This window comes from Elgaria multicarinata, chromosome 10 (assembly GCF_023053635.1).
Source record: "Elgaria multicarinata webbii isolate HBS135686 ecotype San Diego chromosome 10, rElgMul1.1.pri, whole genome shotgun sequence".
NCBI lineage: Eukaryota > Metazoa > Chordata > Lepidosauria > Squamata > Anguidae > Elgaria > Elgaria multicarinata.
In genome coordinates, this window is record NC_086180.1 from 65,691,692 (window position 1) to 65,705,087 (window position 13,396).

The 13,396-nt window shown below is 39.4% G+C and overlaps 1 protein-coding gene across 1 annotated transcript in view; it reads right to left on the reverse strand.

The window, feature by feature from the left end:
- TENM3 (teneurin transmembrane protein 3) overlaps window positions 1-13,396 on the reverse strand; it is a 177,359-nt gene that overhangs the window by 139,633 nt on the left and 24,330 nt on the right. The gene's annotated exons all lie outside the window — the stretch shown is intronic.

Sequence of the window (13,396 nt, forward strand, 5' to 3'; positions counted from 1 at the left end):
TTGAATTATTGCCAAGTGCTGTTATGCAAAGAATACAAAGGGAAACGTCTTACAGCAGATGAATTATTACCAAAAGCAAAACAACTTCAGACTTTGCAATCTAGAGACCTTTGATTTGATTTTCAAGATTGCAGCCTGGCATTTGGCACACCACGCACACATGTATAAGATTGCTCCTAAACTCCATTTCTAATTAATTTGCTGGATTCATGGGCATACCACCATTATGATTCATGAGTGTGGAGTTTTGGTTTCAGAGTTTATTTATCTATAGCTCTGTATCTGTTTAACGTGCCAGATGTTAATGCACTAATACTATGTTATGGGTTGTTGAGACTTTTGTACCCGGTCAACTGTAGGGAAAGAGGTGGTACAATAGGGACAGGGTATGAGAAATGGTGACAGTAAGCTATCCACATTGACAGGACCAAAGATGACGCCTATATTTTTAATAGGGCAATGCTGCAGCTAAAAAGAAAGAAAGAATATTAATCTTAAATATTAATCTTAAATATTAAATTTAGTATTTATTAAATACTAATAAAGAATACCAAGTGCCTATTATTTAAATGATCAATTACCACCAAACGCACTGTCTCATGTATTGGAAATGGTGTGTTGTCCATCCACCATGCAACTCACTCAGTGACATATACACTTCGACAGATCACAAAGGGAATGTGATTAAGAAAGGGCAGTGAATTGGAGGCACATCTATATAAATAAAAATGAAAAAGACCGTTCGTTACTGTCGTTATATCTCCGAAAGTTCTTCACCGATTGCTTTGAAATTTTGACACAGCGTTGCGTTCGAATACGCGAGCGTTGTTATGTAACTATGTTCTCTATGGGGTCAAAGGTTTGTCTTAAAATGGAAGAAATAGGCCTCCTCAAAACCAGTCCTGCTGATCATTGTGACATCACCAACCAGTAGGCCAATCCGCTTCCTCTGCCTTCTCTCCTATTTGCATGTTCTCTCCTATTTGCTCTTATAGGTCATTGTGACATCGCCAACCAGTAGGCCAATCCACTGCCTCTGCCTTCACTCCTATTTGCATGTTCTCTCCTATTTGCTCTTATAGGTCATTGTGACATCGCCAACCAGTAGGCCAATCCACTGCCTCTGCCTTCTCTCCTATTTGCATGTTCTCTCCTATTTGCTCTTATAGGTCATAGAAGCAACAATCTTGACAGGACCTTTCAAAGGTGAAGATGTCCTCATTCCTCGCATTCCTATGATTCCAACAGATATGCCATTTCAATTTAAGAGATTGCAATTCCCAATTCGATTGGCGTTTGCAATCACCATCAACAAAGCTCAGGGCCAATCTTTAGAATTGTGCGGTTTAGATCTAGACACAGATGGCTTCTCACATGGACAATTATATGTTGCTTGTTCTAGAGTCGGCAAACCAGACAATCTCTATATCTACACAGACAATGGAACAACTAAAAATATTGTATATCCACAAGCATTGTGAAATTAAACATATTAGAAACATCCGCTTTGTCTTTTCTTCCTTTTCAATTTAACCAGACTGAGCCACAGCAACGTGTGGCAGGGTACAGCTAGTGGAAAAATAAAAAGATACAAATACCAAATGCCATCATTATCCACAAGTTACCAAGTAGAAATAGGATTTTCACAAGCTTCTCCCCTTGCACTTCTTGGCGCAGCAATCGCTCTCAGTGGATACCCACAGTCATACGTTTAACTTCAGTTCATTTTGAGAATGTTTAGAAGCGGAAGAAAATATATATTTACTTCATTACTTAAGCATAACCACTCCCTTAATAGTGTACTCAGGTTGTCTATGTGCAACAAAATTGTAGTCAAAGCAGGGCCACAAGAGGAAGGATATCAGAGGCTTGGGAGAAGATCAAGCACTGCAGAAAGCCAAAAAATTGTAAGGTAAAACAGCCGAAGGGCGCAACCTGCCCCCCAAACAAAGTCATGAGAACTGAACATGCTCAGTGGTGCCAGAGTGTCTGTTGGGGGGAAGTAACAGAAAATGGGGGGAATGGAATGGAGTATCCCGGAGGAGAATATGGCTGGCTAGCAGGTAGTCTGAAATGTTGCATTCTATACTGCAATATTTTGCTGCAGATCTTGCTTTTTTCCTTCTTCCCCTACATCAATATAAGTACCAATACCACATCCTCCTCCATCTACAACGGGCATCCAAATGTGAGAAAATGCATGCAAACCCTCAAAATATACAGTGTTTCATGGGCAACACGAAGAGAAGGAATTTAGTTTAGATAATGAGTGTTCTTGATACGTGATTTATTTGTCCAAGGAGCCCAGGGTGGTTTACATGATCCTCTTTCTCGCCATTTTATCCTTACAACAACCCTGTAAACGAAATTAGGCTGAGAGTCAGAGAGTGCATTTGGACAATTGCACAGGGCGAAGAAGCCATTGTGGCTTCTCTAACCACCCCTGATCATGCTGCCCATGTGGCCACTATTTGCATAATCCCCCACAATGCAGTGCAAGCTGGAGTGTCATCCAAACTTGGTGTATGGCAGGGGTGGCTTTGTTCTCATCCTGCAACCTCTACTGCAGGTTGTGGGTTGTAGGGTGGGTACGAAGCCATTCCCTGTGCACAGTGTGCCAGGTTCAGACAACACGCCAACATGCGCTACATTGCGGGGGATTATGCAAATAGCAGTCGCTTGTGCACCAGATGCAGTGGCAGGGGGAGAATCCACGGTGGCTTCTTCCCCTGCACAATTGTCCGAACCCAGTCAGCAGCTGGTCCGAATTCACCCATAGTTGAATGTAAACTTGAACGCAGGTCTCCCCAGTCCTGGTCCAACACTCTATAACTACTATTTTATTTTTATTTATTTATTTATTACATTTTTATACCGCCCAATAGCCGAAGCTCTCTGGGTGGTTCACAAAAATTAAAACCATCATAAAACAACCAACAAGTTAAAAACACAAATACAAAATACAATATAAAAAGCACAACCAGGATAAAACCACGCAGCAAAATTGATATAAGGTTAAAATACAGAGTTAAAACAGTATAATTTAAATTTAAGTTAAAATTAAGTGTTAAAATACTGAGTGAATAAAAAGGTCTTCAGCTGGCGACGAAAGGAGTACAGTGTAGGCGCCAGGAGAACCTCTCTGGGGAGCTCGTTCCACAACCGGGGTGCCACAGCGGAGAAAGCCCCCCTCCTACTACACCACACTGGCTCTCTCAATAGTTGGGACAATTCTAATACTACTGGGTATCAATCCATGCCTCTCGAAGTCTATCTAATCTAAAAAAAAAAAAAGTAGACAAGTCACAGACTAACTGGAAAGGAGGAGGAGAAGAGCCCTAATTCAAAAGCACAGAAAGACAAATAGACTGTAATAAAAAAGCACTGAGGCAGTAACTTGAGAAAATATGAAATGAATGGATCACGTTCTACAGAATTTGTAATGATCATAGATCTCTACAGAAACCTTTCCATTGGGTGATGTATTTAGTTAACAAGTCATTGTTTCTCTAGATGATGAAGCATAAAAGACAGAATTGCCATCAGTTTGAAGGGTAGGGAAGGATCATGATATATACAAGACCTGTCAATATTTTTTGTGAAGGCTTGCTTAAACTGTAATTTTGTTGTAGGGTCCCATGACTCTTTTGCAGGGGTGGGGAAATGTGTGGCCCTCCAGAAGTTGGTGGACTGCAACTCCCATCAGCCCTAGCCAACATAGCCAATGGTGCCAGTTGATGGGAGTACAGTTACATCTAGAAAGCCACACATTTCCCAGACATGTTCTATTGTGTTATCAAGAAGACTGTTACAGTTTGCTGCACTGCAGAAATGCAGAAGGGGAAATGCAGCAATGTGATTGACAAACAGTGTGATAATTTGAAAATGAGCCTCGTTCAAGGTGAAGTGGATAATGCTCATTGAAAAAAATAGACGTTTTAAATCCCTTGATATCTTGTCATGTTGCTTTTAACCTTCTGGCTGCCACTTGTCTTTCTTTATCTTTTTGTGTACGGGCTGTTCTCCCCATTGAACATTTCCTTTTTAGCGCCACTGACAATAACAGCATGTGACACTTGCAGCACCAATCAAATATTAATAGTGTGCAGTGCTGAAATTGTAAATATTGTATTATGCTTTGCAGTTTGTATGAAGTATACTCAGAAGATCTTTCCATAATAACCAACATCTCAAAATATTACTGATGACAATTACCTATGACAGCAGAAAACCTATCTGGGATCATATCTCACATAGATAGATGCAACAAACCTATATATATATATATATATATATATATATATATATATATATATTGCACTTAAAAACATTACATTCAGAATTCTTATTAAACTATTTATTTAAAATTATAGTTAGTTAAGGCTGTCTGCTTATTTAAAAGGCTCCAGAGAAGAATAACAGAACATCTCCAAATATAAGGAAGCAGAGCTTCTACCATAAAGTTTAATTTCTGTAAAAGAAGTGCTTGATAATTTCACAAATTGGTTAGCCGAAGTAAAAGCTGTTTTAGATCCTCTAGAAGAATTTGAGTGAAGCTTTCAGTGCCTTTCAATATTGTTTGTAAGCTATTGCTGAATCGTTTTTGTCCAGGATGAACAACTGGCATATCTAGGTGACAATATGAGGTGCATGAGAGATGATGTGGCACAGCATAATGTCTAAGATGATGAGTTGCGATTTGAGTTTGGAGGCCTGATTCAGATAATTGTTCGAGACTTTATAAAAGGCACTGGGGCACTCTCCGTCACCCGTCCCATCCTCCCTTTACATGTCAGCTTCAGTGTGAAGATCTCGGTTTTAATTATGCCAAAGTTCCCTGTAACTGACATTAAGCCAAAATTCCCTGGTTCAGATATAACAGGGTACTCTGTCTTAATACAAGCACAAAGAGTGGCAAGGAGAAGAGCACAGGCCCCATCATGGTTTATGAAGCCTCAAAGAATTGTCTGAACCAGGCCAGGAAGTACCTTGCTTAAATCTTAGCTCAGCAATAAACTGAATTCTATGTGCATACACCTGGAAGTGATTCCTACTGATCAGAATGGGTCATACTTCTGACTACTCAATAGATGGCTTAAGCAAGCTACTATTTCTTAGTGACAGACCCTAGTTGCAATGCAGGAATAATAATGACCTTCCTTACAGAGTGGTTGTAAGGATTACTGTTATATTAAAAGCATTTGCTCACTCCAAAAGCGGTATAAAAATGCAAACTATTATTAGCATTACATTTCTATGCCACCCTATCTGATATTACCACACAAGTAAGTGAGTGCAGTGATTTACCAAATCTAAGATCAACAATAGATCTTACTACAATTATATAATTTATTTAAACAGGCACTTTTAAAGAATAATAAAAATCTTAAACGTGACACAGGGAAGGAAAGGAACCTCTCGTGCAAAGCACTTGAGTCATTGCTGACTCCTAGAGGGACGCCTGCTTTCGCTGACGTTTTCTTGGCAGGCCTTATAGCGGGGTGGTTTGCCGTTGCCTTCCCCGGCCATTATTACCTTTTCCCCAGCTAACTGGGTACTAATTTTACCGACCTCGGGAGGATGGAAGGCTGAGTCGACCCGAGCTGGCTGCCTGAAACCAGCTTCCGCTGGGATCGAACACAGGCCGCGGGGAGAGTTTCAGCTGCAGAAACTGCTGCTTTACCGCTCTGCGCCACACGAGGCTCTCAAATGTGACACAACATATAGTAATTTTGGGGACAGCTGTGTGGTGTTGTTGTTTTTTTAAAAAAATAGGCTTTTTTCTTTTGAGAAACCAAACCTACCCTGCATCTGTCTCAGGCATTTCATGTCAATGAAGAACTGTGGCAAGTATAGAAGACAGATTATACAAAGAAGTCCAAACAAACAGAGGCAGGAGATAAATGAAATGTAGGCATTTAGTGACATGCAAATGTTATTATGGTTCTGTATGAAAGCACACACACAAGTTATTGTAAAATACTAATACTGATAATAATAATGACTACCACCAATTTCTACCAGGGCCTGATCTACACCAAGCAAGATATAACACTTTAAAAATGGTATGAAAACAGTATATGTAATGTGTCCTGGGCCTGAACAGTTGTCATAACCATTATAAACAGTAGTGTAGACCCTGCCCAAGCTTATCGTAACTGCTGAAGAATTAAGTTAGGAAGAATTTGGGGAATAATTCTCTCATAAAGAATTTTCTTTAAGCTTTAAGAGAAATAGTTGAAAAGAACACAGCATAATAAGATTTGCCAATGGCCATCATCACAATTGTATTTCTCATTTGCATGCTGTTTTCAGTGGATGGTTCCTGTGATTGTTGTGTCATAGTAAAACATTTTTGAATAGATATTAAAATGCCATTATATTTTACTACAATACAAATTCTGATTTCGCTATGACATGTTTCAATGGTGCCACTCTTCAGATCAGCTTGAGATGGATGAATTTATTCAAAGGTTCATAGAAGCAGTAGTCTCATGCATCAATGAGTTGTAAACAAACAGAATGCTACTAAGATATATAAAAATATAAATGACAACATATGTTTTATGTTGCAATATTTGTTTTACTACAGGGGAAGGCTGGTTGTCATAAAGTTTTCATTTGACCCTTAGTCATAAATTTACGATTGATTCACTAATACATTTTAATGTAAGACTTTAATGAAATGGAAGTACACCTGGAAATATGACAGACAACTTCTAAGAAGTCAGATCTGCAGAGAAGTTAAATTTGGGGGGGCAGTTTAATACACAATACTTTTTCTGTCGACACAGTCAATCTGAAAAATCCCCAGGTTTTCCCTCCCATTAAGAAGTGCTTAACACAAAAGCAGTCTACAACAATTATCATGATTGCATCAGCTGGAAAAAATACTATTGCCCTCATAGGCGTCACAGTGGATCTGTATCCATGATTGCCTGGTTCGCACATGCCACTTTCTCAAGTTACTGGTACGTGGCTGCATTGTAACACTGGTGCTAAAGCTATCATCATTATCACCATCTCACTTTATGAGTCACCCTATAGCTGAAGCACTCAGGTTGACATCAATAATAATAAAAAAATCACAATAAAATCAATGATAAAACATGACAATAGAGCAATCCTATGGCTCCTTAGACACTGGTGCAGATTCCCAATCCTGAGGCCATCGACACAACTGCAGGTCCTCTGACCTCCGCCCCTCACCGCTGCTTTAGAATAGCATCCTTGGACAAGATAAGAGAGAAAAGGCACAGGGACAGTGGATTAAGATTAATGCATTCCCTTAACCATTTTGTGGTTAAGCTGCATGGTTTAGCGTGTTGTCTGAACCAGGCCAATGAGTCCTGTATCCACTCAATCCAAAAGTGTTTCCATTGCTGCCCTCACATACAGGCAGGTAAGTCAGCTAGATGTACTAAGAGGTCCATTTAGCTCAAAACGGTTAAAATGGAGAACAGACAGGAGGTAAAAGTCTCCATCCTCCTCCGGCTCTGCCTGTCTCTTGCCGGCAGGTCTTAGGATAGACAAAGGGCTCCAAGATTGGACCCCCCTGTTTATCACGTGTCTGTTTATCCACCTTTATATTTGATCGTCACAAGAAGTGTCCATTTATATTCTTGTAACCAGCAGATGTAAAGATTGCTATCAGGAGGAGAAGGCCAAAGAAAAGGGTGATTATTGAATTTCCTTGGGTTTTGAAAAGTAATGTACTTGCTTTTAGATTTGCCACTCTCAGCACTCTATGTGTGCTATGTATACCTGTTCTGTTTATCCCTACAATTCCCAATGAGGCCCAGCCAAGGGAGGTTAGTAAATTAAACCCAGGGTTGGAAGGTGGGATTCCATCTAGTTCAGCTGAGAGCAGTTGCTGTAGAATGTGGACCTGCAAGGAGTGATGAGGCCGGGTTTCTACCAGACCCAGCCAGGCAGCTCTATGGTCTATAAGCGCCCCCCCCCTTTAGTAGCCTGCAGGGAAACACATACCAGATGCTTGGTTTTATGCTATGTTTCACATTTATCCTCACAGCATTTTATTCTCGCAACTATCCTGTGAGATGGGTTAGGCTGAAAGTCTATGACTGGCCCAAAATCACCCAGTGAGCTTTTCCTCCAGCTCACTTTCGTGAAAACGTACACTAAATGCTTGGTAATGCCTGGGTGTATGGCATGTGCTACCTTTATCCTCATAACAGTCCTGTAAGGTAGGTTAGGCTGAGTGTATGACTGGCCCATTGACTGTCTTTCTGCATCTCACTCTCTCATAGATATAGACAGGCAGCCTTGGGTTTTAAGGTTTCAGGTTTTCATTAAAATAGCTTACTATATACCTTAAACTACAGCTGAACACAAATGTCAGCGAGAGACAATGCAATAAACTCACCTTGAGCACTACCTAATACATTTATTACTATCTTAAGAACTAATACAGTCATGAATGTAATGCTAAAAAAATTAATTTTTACTATATTAAGATTAAAGAATCCATCAAATGCAGATCACAGAATCTAACATATTTCATATTACTGTTCAAGAATACACAGTTTTCTTCCTGAAAAAAAATCATGCGTAAGGGACTGTTTAGGTTACAGAAAAAGCAAGTGACTGGAGACATGATAGTGATGTATACAATTATGCATGGTGTGTGGAGAAAGTAGATAGGGAGACATTCCAGAATTATTATTATTATTATTATTATTATTATTATTATTATTATTATTATTTATTTATTTATATAGCACCATCAATGTACATGGTGCTGTACAGAGTAAAACAGTAAATAGCAAGACTCTGCCGCATAGGCTTACAATCTAATAAAATCATAGTAAAACAATAAGGAGGGGAAGAGAATGCAAACAGGTACAGGGTAGGGTAAAACTAACAGTATAAAGTCTGCACAACATCAAGTTTTAAAAGCTTTAGGAAAAAGAAAAGTTTTTAGTTGAGCTTTAAAAGCTGCGATTGAACTTGTAGTTCTCAAATGTTCTGGAAGAGCGTTCCAGGCGTAAGGGGCAGCAGAAGAAAATGGACGGAGCCGAGCAAGGGAAGTAGAGGCCCTTGGGCAGGCGAGAAACATGGCATCAGAGGAGCGAAGAGCACGAGCGGGGCAATAGTGTGAGATGAGAGAGGAGAGATAGAGATGAGAGAGGAGAATTCATTCATTCCTGCAGTTGCTTTATTTGTCATGAGTTTAAAATAAAATAGAGGGGTTCCCCTGGCATCTACATTATATTCTTTTCCACTCCAGATGAAGACATTTTTATTTTCCCAGTATTTTAACAGTTTAGCATCTTAGTTTTTTTTAACTTCGCTGTTTTAAATCTGTATTTTAGATCTGTATTAATATCTGCATTGCTGCTCAGTTTTATCCTGGTTGTGCTTTTATATTGTATTTTTATACCGTATTTTTATACTGTTGTTTGTATTATACTTCGAATTGTCTTCATGGTTTTAATTTCTGTGAACTGCCTAGAGAGCTTCGGCTATTGGGTGGTATAGAAATGCAAATAAATAAATTAATTAGGGTGACCATATTTGGGAAACCAAAAAAGAGGACACCTAGTGTGTGTGTGTGTGTGTGGGGAAGCAGCTTTCTGAGTCCTGCAGAAAGTACGTTATTCCCCCGCCACCTTAAAGAACCCGATTGGAGTGGAGGAGGGGAAAGGATTTCATTCTGCACCACCACCATCCACTCCAATTGGGGCTTTTTCTATAATGTCCACGAATGACCCACTTTCCCCTTTAAGACCTCAATTGGAGCTCGGGGTGGGGGAATGATGTGCCTCAAGAAAGCATGTCATTCCCTCCTGCCATGCTAATGGCAGCCTTAAAGAGGAAGGTGTATCATTCCAGGACATTATTGAAAATGATAGAAAATCCCCCCTGACACCATGGAAAGAACAAAAACCAGGACAAATCCGGGGAAATCCTGACAGTTGGTCACCCTAAATAAATAAATAAATAAATAAGACTTTTGAAATCCTATTGTGAATTTTAACAGAGCAATCCTATATGAGTAAACCCCACTGAGTTTAATGCAGCTTGCTCTTAGGTAAGTAGGCATAGAATTGAAGCTTAAGAAGCCTTTGTGGCCTTTTTGCTTCATTTGTGATTCCGAGTTGGTTAAACAAAGGATTTCTGGCTTATTGTGTTCAATGTCCATATGGCTGCAGCTAGGTAATATTAGACCCTGGACCTAGTGGCCTTTTTTGGAGTATGTGTCTTTAGATCATAATGTAGCCCACAGAGTTCATAGCCTTTGTTGTACAGGACAACCATATTTTCTAAGCCCACCCATATACACACACATTGCAGAGGGGAGGAACAATATAAATATTTTTAAAGGACCCAGTCAAACCAGGAGATGTTCAGGATTTAACAATCAAATGAACATTTACCAGGGAGTAAGGCAGCATCTACACTTTTGCCTTAAAGTGCTTCAAAGCGCTTTATGTTTTGACAAATGTTGGGGCCCAGGACACTCCGTATACAGTTGTCAAAACTGTTATAAAGCACTTTAAAGCACTTTAAAGCAGCAGTGTAGATCTCACTGAACAGAATGGATTCACTTCTGATTAAGTATACATAGGATTGTGCTGTAGAGCTAGACAGCAATGTGGTAAAGGCTGCAAATATATATATACATACACTTGATGGGATTTACTTCTGAGTAGATATACATTGTACTATGCTGTAAAAAAATGAGCTAACAATCAGAAGACTCCCAGTTGGAATTGCACTTCTGTGATGAACTCACAAGAAGTCTTTAGACAAGGTGGTTCTCAGCCTCATTCTCCCCCACCCCACCCCACCCCACCCCACCCCACACCTGCCTGCTCGTTCTATCTGCAAAATGGGAAATAGTGTTGGCTTCCTTTACAGGGTTGTTTTAAGCTTCATTTTTTCCTCTTTGAAAGCACTAACTTAGCTTGCCAAAATTCCAAATTGGAGCAAAAACCCCCCAATTGTTCAGCAGCCAGTGCCCCCAGGAGGAAAATAATCCCCCCACATACATCAGGAATACATTAATAAATAAAACACACAGCTGCAGAGGGAAAGATTCCCTCTCTACAAATGAATCAAGAAGATCAGTGCCTTGAAATCAGTATAATGAACCCTCAAACGTCTTTAAAAATATCCTGGCAATCATTCCTTCCTTTCCCCCCACCCCGCGCTCTTGCTCACAGTGCAATCCTATGCATGTCTACTCAGAAGTAAGCCCCACTGAGTTCAAAGAGACTTCCTCTCAGAAAAGTGAAAAAAGGATTGCAGTCATACTTGGAAGTCCCAATGAGATTAGGCACTTACCTCTGAGTAAACATGGTCAGGAAGCGGCTGAAAGTTTTTTAAGATATCCTCATAACCATTCCACACACCCACCTCCAGTCATTGATTGTTTTAAATTGTGTCCATTTACTTCTTGGTAAAAACAGACAAACCTGGATATATCTTTTAATTGCTCTATATTCCTCAATAACTAACCAATATTCCTTAAATTTTCAAATTACGTGAGACATTTATTTCTGGCATGTGCAAATTTCAGGATGATCGGTGAAACCTTTTCAACCCACCCCTCTGATTTTCATTTAACCTGCAGAATTCTTATTTTACTGATGACCTTCATCTATTGGACGCACAACTGTGAGTCCAATAATATACTCACAACTTGAGAAGCTTCTAAACATAATAAGGCAAAGGACCTTATATGGTCCTACATGCTTAACTGAAGGTAAATCCCACTGAATTCAGATGGGCTTACTTCTGAGTAGGCATATCTTGTATTGCACTGTCAAAAAAGTCTTTTCTAATATTCTTTTATTGGCATAGTAGAGTCTATAATTTTTTTGCCTGTTGTCAGAAGGGGACAACACACTATTTATCTACAAAGCTGCAAACAGTGTACGGATGCTATATATTGGTAAAAAAGAAAGAGAAAAACACGTAAAATTTCCTTTTTTACTAGTCCCCATAATTTAGGGGAAATTCTATTTTTAGTCTTAATTATTAACATTTATTGAAAAATTGAATAATTCTGCTAACACGGGTTCTGTAATTCCGTAATTGCCTTATCCTGACAATACCAAGGTCTCAAAATTGGAGACCTGCTAAAACCCTGCAGTGACAAAACAATTAAGTCCAAATGTTCCTGGGTAAGGCTGTGAGCCTTATGGTCATGGATGAAATATTTCCTGTCTCTCATTCCATACACTTTAATCAGTCTCTGATGGAAAAGTTTGCATTGCCAAAGAACTTTGACTGTAACTAAGAACATGACCATTCTATAATACAGACGTAAAAGTTTGCCATGAATCAAAAGGTGAAACCTCCACAGCCTGAAAAGCCAGAATGGTAAAATCCCCCAATATTAAATTAAAGTAGGCATAGTATTCAGACATTATTCTATAATAATGTTTATATATTATAATAATCAGTAATTCATCCCCCAGCCTTATCTGTTGAGTGCAAATTCAAACAACAATATCCCACCAGCACTAATCAGGGTTAAGGGTTTTGTTGGTACACTGTTAATCATGGTTCACGTGTAATCAAGATTCTATCTTAACTAGGGTTTGCAGCAAATCTTAATCAAGAGTTGTTTGAGGAAGCAGCGAAAAGAAACAACAATCATCTTCCCAAATTCAACTGTGAACCTTGGGTCTGCTTCCCACAGTGACATTCACTTCATTGTAACAGACTCTCTCCCTTTTGTCATTCATCATCTCTTCAAGTAACAGACATTTGTTTGCTGCTAAACACTAGGGTTCATACGTAACACTAAATCATGGTTTGCCCTACATGCATGAGTAGAAAGGAGCCTGCCCTCTCTTTTTCCCGTATAGTGGAAGAAGGACTGCTTGATTTTGTCTGATTCCTGGCTTGTTGTTACATGTGAACCAGAAATAGAAGCTTAAAAACGACACCTCTAATCACTTGCTAAGCAATCCAGCAACAAACCCTGGCTTGTTTATCTGACTTGTTTAAAATCGAGTGTTTATTTTAAATCACAATTCTTTGTTCACACATAATGACAAACCTGTGGCGAAATGGAATCCTGGTTTCTTTCTATCCCAGATTGCGCAGGATATGGTGAGAAGACAGCACTTTTGTATTGCACTTGGTATGGGCTCCTTTCTGCTCATGCAGTATACTAAGAAGCTATCATTTAGAGTCACATGCAAATGCAGTCAATCTTTCATCTGACCTGGTCTAGCAGCGTTAAGTAGTATGATCTAGCATATCCAAGGGCCAAACTGACAAGCTCCCCATAATGTTTTTGGAGAAAAGTGGGGAGAACAGCTTGAGATTGAAATTTTAAGAGGAAAAATGCCCAGTGGGTGATGGGTTAAGCATACATTATCCTCAGCTGAACTTTCACTCTCAAAAGAAGCCTCCA